The following is a 7,486-nucleotide window of genomic DNA, read 5'->3' as shown; positions in this document are numbered from 1 at the left end:
AAATTCGTTCGATTGAAATAAATTTTAATTAAAGAACGTTCTCCAGAGGAATTTTTCGGTAGAATGGCAAAAAAATTATCATCATTAATTTACTTTTATACCTTTTCTTTCCCCCATTTTCGGGTTTCTTTTTTGTTTTTTCGCAAATAAATCATTCATTTACACCGACCGACCAACAAGCCACTTGTTCATGAGGGACACTATTTTATTTATTTTGCACCAGAAAAGAGCTTGGACGACAAAACAAACTTTCAATGTGAATTTCGAACAACAACAGAAAAAAAATCGAGTGAAACCCTCGGCAGTGTTACAAGTTGTGTTTTATTGCCACAATTGCCACCTCTTGCGTTGGAGAGAAGTCATTAAAAATTCAAAAAAGGAACTCGGTAATTCACTAGGATTTAATTTAAATTAGTTTGTGGGTAAAGTCCCAAAACACCTGAACAGGCACCAGAAGTGGCAGCGGCAGAAAATGTAATATTTTAATGTAATTTTCACTATTATAATTTTGCATGTGGATGATGAAAGAGCCGAGATACAAACAACTATTTTACATGGATAATAATTTTTCATCATAATTTATTTTTTTCCTAATGAATATGTTAAAAGTTGAGTTGTTTCTTGTTTTTTTTCCGAAGGTTTCGTTTCAAAGAAGAGGAAGAGAAATGAGTTATGGCGTTGTTAATGACTTCTTTTTTTGGGCAAAATTAATGAGAACTCGTTTAATTTATTAAGTTGTGGTCAAGCGTAATTTTTTGGGTCTCCGGATCGTCCTGAGGGAATTTTGGAGAGAAAAAATAGAGATTTTTGGGTTGTTATAAATTATTGTTATGGTCAGAGATGTTGACAGTTTTAGAAAAATATTTTTTTATAAATTTACTTTTAAAAATTCACTTTTTTGTCTTTTTTTTTTATTTATTTTCCATAATATTTATTTTATTTTTTAATCTTTAACCTTCTAAAAAATTTCATGGAAAGCTCAATAGAGAAATTTTACAAAAAAAAAATAAAAATAATAATTACCTAATAGTAAAATTATTCTTTGTTGAAAATAAAATATTTTAATAAATATTTAACTTTAAATTTTTTTAAAATTATTTTCTTCATATTAATTAATTTTCACTTTCATTCATATCTTTCAATTAAAAATTGATTTAAAATTTTAAAATATAAAAACAAATTAATATTTATTTTTTTTATTAAACTTTAAAAAATGTTAAAAAATGTAATTAATTTATTAATTTCATTTTTTTATTTAATTAATTTTTTTTTATAAAAACTCCGAATTCACTTTTAATTTAGTTATTTTTCTTTTATCCACATTTTTTAACTTTTCTCTATTTATTTACGAAAAATCTCAGTCGCCACACATATCAATTTATTCACTTCCATCATCATTGCTAAACGACCGCCAGTAAAACAAAAATTTGCATTTCATGTTTTGGTTATTTTTTCTCTCTCCTTATCTCTCCATATTTTTTAACAGCATCACAAAAAAAGATCCGCGATAAAATCTTTACAACCACCACTCTCACACGAGAAAACACTCACAAACGGATAACATCATATAATTTTATTATATTATTATTATAATAACAGATTGTGGGCATTACATGGTGGATTATTAAACGTAAACTGACACTCGTTCGTAAATATTTTTTTTCGCATTCGCACGGAAGGCAGGCAAACCTACTTAAATAGATTTATATTTTTTCCTCGGCAAAAAGGCGAGAGGCGAAGATGACAAAATAAAAAAGAGGAAAAAAAAATAAATACGAGCTTATCAAAAATTATCGTGGTTTGTGTGTCAAGACTTTTCCGGAGATCTATCACCCCGAAAAACCGAAAGCTTTAGTTTGTTCGAAAGTTGTTATAATAATGCGACAATATATTAAATAGCAAGGCAAAGTGGCGTCCCCAAAGCGAAGGCAAAAGATCAAGTAGTTAAAAAGCGGGAAACTGTGCCATTTGCGGTGTACTGCACATAAAATAAAAGATAGACCAATAAATTAAGAAGGGATTTACGGGTAGAAAATTTGTTTTATATGATAATTGGCTTGGATTTTCTTCCTACTCCTCGTCGTCGTCGTTGGCTTCGTGACCGTGTTGTGCTCGAAAGACGAAGAAGATGCTAATCTCGTTGTTGTTATTTACTTTAAACGAGTAAAATATGAAATTATCATTTTCTTCCGACTGCACGACTTCAAAAAGTTTTTCCCCTGCATCCCGGTCCCCACGGCATTAATGTCACGTTAGAAATATAATTAAAATGGAACCTGTTCATTAATTTTTATTTAATCTATAATTACAAAGTGATAAGCATCGGCAGCAGCAGCAGCGGCATTGCATCAAGTTACCATCGATATTTATTTATTTTCGCAACAGCGCGTTGATGATGATCTATCTCTGCTCGTTTTGCCAAAGCAAGGGGAGCAATAAAGCATCAACTTCAATAGAATTTTTCGGGGAAAAACTTATCTAACGCTAAATGAAGCGAAAAGAATGGCATCGACTGACAACGGAAATATATCATTCGCGCTAGCTCTCTACTTTGTTGCACTCTGTTCTAAACATGCATTTTTCGTGTGGCACCCACTCATCTATTTTGTATTTTATAATATATTGGCTTTATTTCGGACCAGATTGCAATATGCGATTTTTGTGTTGTTTAGAAAAATTTTGTGTTTCGGTACTTGAAAAATTTGCGAAAAATTCAAAAATATTTTTTTTCAATGAATTATTATTGAAAATAATCAAATTTTCAGTTTTTTTAATAAATTATTACTATTAATAAATTAAATTATTTTTAATTAATTATAATTGTTATGAAAATCTTAATAATTTAATTTAATTTAATTTTAAAATTTTCTAATTATATTCAATCAAATATATTTATTATTTTACCATTTTTGAGAAATTTTTTTTTAATTTTTAAAAGTTAAAAAAATCTTGAAAAAAATATTAAAAACAGCTAAAGACTTAATTTTTTTCTATAAGTTTAAAAGTTTTTAGCTAAATAAACTAAATTAATAATTTCAATTAGTTTTTAAATTAATTAATCAATTATTTTTAAAAAATTAATTTTAATTTTAATTAAATCAAAAATTAAAAAAAACGATAGTACAAACGATTGATTTTTTTTATTTTAATTAATTAAATAAAATATTATTATTTTTTTTAAATAAAAATTCAATAGATTATCAATCTATTAAAAATGTTAAACAAAAAATTAAAGATACTCTTTTGAACAAATGAATGAAAATATTTTATAAAAAATATTAAATTTATGAAACTTAAAAAAAATTATGAAAATGGCAAAATTTAATAATTTATTTCTTAAAAAAATATTTTTTAACCTATTTTTTTTAATAAATATAAAGCCAATTTAAAAAAAAATTATAGAATATTAAAAATTTATTTATGATTTTCAAAAATTACATTAGTTAATTATTTGGAGAAACAGCAATTTTTCACAAAGCCCGATCTTTAAATTTAGACAAGGCTGTCCAAAATTTTAATTCTTTAAATTTTAATATTCTGACCTTGAGACTTTTCAAATTAAAAAACTCCAAAAAATCGATTAAAATCCATCCCGTGAGTCACTCGAGTCCCTCGACAATTGCGGTTCATCCCAAGAAAAGAGAGTACGGGGAAAGAGAAAATTTATATCGAAACATCAAAAAGCGCAATATTTAGATTATTATCTGGCGCGTACGGAGAAACGGAGTTTATACGGCATTCAGCAGCCCGGGAGTAAATCAGATAGAAGCAGAAACTAGATTTTTCCTATTATTATTATGATTTCGCGTTATTTTCTCCTCGTCGTTGCCTGAGATGTGCAGCAGCAGCAGCAGCCGCCTAAACGCAAAAAAAGCATGCGAGAAAGAGAGCGAGGGAGAAAAGATACATCATCAAATTCCAATTTATCAGCATCATTATTTATGAGATTTTATAACAAACACCGAAAGTCGAGAGGGAAGAGGTCTTTTTCTATTTATTTATATCACAATGTGTCACTTTATAACGCGCGCCTCGCACACAATTCAATTCCCCCTTATGCGAAGTCGCTTTGCAGAGTCGGGGTACATTTTTATTTTAATTTTTTTTTTCGTGCTGCTCTTTTGTTTGTTTTGCTCGATGACATTTGTTTAAGTCACCGCAATTTGATTTTGTTGTAATAAATAGAACATGTTGTTAACGCAATAAAAAAGGTGATGATGATTTTTTCAATGAGATAAATGTCTTTTTGTGCGTGATTTCGGGGACGTGAACAATGAAAATGACAAAGAAAATAATTATTACTTTGCTGGACGATAAGGAAAAGTTGTCCATGTGTGGAAAAGTGTTGGTAATCAAATGAGATTTTGATTGGATGTAATGCCCATTGGGAGCAAAGACGTGACTTTGGCATCTTTCTTAAATGAATTTTTGTAAGAAAAGTCATCAGAACAAAAAAGAAATTACAAAAAAAAAATTGTAAAGAGTCAAAAATTGTTTTAAAAAATATAAAAATTTGAAAAATTTAATTTGTAAGTTTATTAAATTAATTTTTAAATAATTAAATTTATCTTTTAAATTATTTTTTTTTCGTAAAAATAAAAAATAAAAAATTATTAAATTTTATCAAAAATTTTTAAAAGCTAAATTAAATTTTAAAAATTATTATATTTTAAAATAATAAATAAATTATTAAACGAATATTATAAAAATTTTAGCTTACAATTTTGATAAATTTCAATTCAATTTTTATTTTTTTTAATAATGGTTTAAAAAAACTTTAATTAAGTTTAAAATTTTACATAAAATATTTTTATAAAGTTTAATTTTTTCATGAAAATCAATTTTTAATTAAAAAAAAAATAAGTGAAAATGAAAATTTTTAATTTTGTGAGAATTAATTCTTACTTGTGAGAAATAATATTTTAATTTAAAAAATTTCCAAAATAAATTTAAAAAATAATTTGATTTTTTTTTATATTTTATTAATTTAATAAATATTTTTTTATTCGTTTTTATTTTTATAATTAAGAGAAATAATTTTAACTAAATTTTGAAATATTTTCCTGAAAACCCCCTCACAAACTCTCATTCACTCACACTCGACCGGAAAAATTAAATAAAATAATAAAAATAAATGGAAAATATTTCAATAAGCCGCTCAAAGTGCTCCAACAATGTCAAGTTGGGAGTAAAATCCACACTATTTAATATTTAAATATTAAAACAAAATAGGCGATCTGTGAATAAACTGCCGTCTGATGGGGTAAACTGATGCTTCAATGCACAAAAATGGGAAAACCCCATCATACCACAATTGTTCGCTTCTATCTAGTAATTCAATCTCGACTCGTTATTATTATTTTTTTATATTTCATTTTTGTATTTTTGCATATTTCCATTGCAACTTTTTGCTATTGATTCAAAAGGACAGATGAGAGTATGATGATATTATTTTCATTTATTTGAATTTTCAATATTAAAATTTTCGCATTCGTCGTCGTCGTCGGCATTGGAAATAATATGGAAATGAAATTCTCGATAGATGATGGAATAAAATTCTATCTATTCGTTTCTTTTATGGATTTTATGAATATTTTGTTGTGGCATGACTCGATGTGTGTGTGTGAGAGTCGCACAAATAAACATACATAATTTAGTAGATGAGACATCATTGGCTTTATATTGAAATGAGAATGATGAAGGAAGATGAAGTTGATTTGATGATGATGCTTTTTGCCTTCCTTCCTTCCTTATGTGATCTGATGAAATGATATATTGATGCAAGAGACAAATTTCTGATGAATATGAGAAGAAAAATTTAATGATATTGAAGGCAGAGATGATAAGAAAGTCAAAAGGTCGGATTATCATGAAAAAATTTGTTTCGAGATAAATTTGACATGAAATTTCAAATATAAATTTTCAAGGACAAAATTTCCAAAAATTTTGTTTTAAAACTATATTCTTAAAGATTATTAAAAAAAAAAGATTTTATGTTAAAAATATTTTTTAGAACATTTTTGTTCCATGCCTCATTTCAAAAATCGAAAATCTAATGGGGCAATATAACAAAAAAACTTTTATTTTATTGAAAATTTACAGTTTTTCAATTTTTTTTAAAAAAATAATCAAAAAGTTTTTAAAATATTAAGAATTAATGATTTTTTTTCCTACAAAATATTTTCAAAAATTTTTTTTTTAATTTTTTTTCAACCGTCTAGGTTGATTTTTTAGTTTATTTTATTTTTTGTAAGAATTGATTAATTTGTATAATGTTTAATAAAATTTTTTAATATAAAATATTCAAAATTTCAAATTTGATAAAATAAAAAAAAAAATAAAATAAAAGCTTTAAAATAAATAAATAAAAGTAAATATAGATATATTAATTATTTTTTTTAATTTTTCAAGGTCCTAAATTTTAAAAATATTTTTCATAGCTTTTACTTATAAAAATTATTTAAATTAAATTTTTATTTAATTTATATTTAATTTTATTATATTTTTTAAGTATTTAATATTAATAATAAAATTAAATAAAATATATGTTTTAATGGAGTTTTAATAATAATATTATAATATTATTTAATTAATTTTAAATATTATAACGAAATAATAAAATATTTTTTATTCAAATTTCTATAAAAAAGACTCTTGGAAAAATCAAAGCACTTCAACGACCCACAAATAACTTGCTCTTGGCACCCTTTTCTCCAATAAAAACTACGACGACGCCCAATGACACTAATTACACCTGATTTTATAAATAATTCTATTTTCATAAATTATGAGCACTTCTAGCCACAGAAACACTTTCGAACGCCCAACCAACAAAGGTGTCAAAAAAACAATAATTTAAATCTTCTCATCTTTCTTCTTGCGCTTTTTTTCTCTCGTTCAGGTGTTTCGCATTTACAACGCAGAAAAGAATTACCACAATGATTAATAATTAATTCATCAAAGCCTTTTAACCGCAAAACTTAACAACTTTGCGTTTCACAGACACATAAAATGACGTTTCTTGCACCTTCCTACACACCCGGAGTAAAATGGACGAAAAATATTCGCAAAGAACGGTCGAAAAAGGGGAGAAAAAACACATTTATGATCAATTTGTTTTAGTTTTAGGCTGAACGAGTGCATTCGGAGTGTTTTTATGCAAAGTCAACTAACAACCGTTAAGGCGAAAACTTTAAAATTAAATGATTGCCGAAAGGTAATCACCAGTCAAATCATGTCTTAAGCGAAGGAAAAAAACTCACTAACTACACTTAACTCTCCACTCAACTACTAAAACGATAATTACAAGTTTCAATGCGTGTAACATCTTTATTTCGCTTTCGAGTGTTGTTGTTGGTGCGACGATTACGTTTCGCGAAACTAATTTGCAAAAAGAACAAAAATAAATAACAACAAGACAGAAAAATACAATAAACACCAATTATCAACAGTTATCTCTCGACGTCGTCGTCGTCGGATGAAGAAA

This window comes from Culicoides brevitarsis, chromosome 1, assembly GCF_036172545.1.
Source record: "Culicoides brevitarsis isolate CSIRO-B50_1 chromosome 1, AGI_CSIRO_Cbre_v1, whole genome shotgun sequence".
In the NCBI taxonomy this organism is placed as follows: domain Eukaryota; kingdom Metazoa; phylum Arthropoda; class Insecta; order Diptera; family Ceratopogonidae; genus Culicoides; species Culicoides brevitarsis.
Note: the sequence above shows the minus strand (reverse complement) of the source record.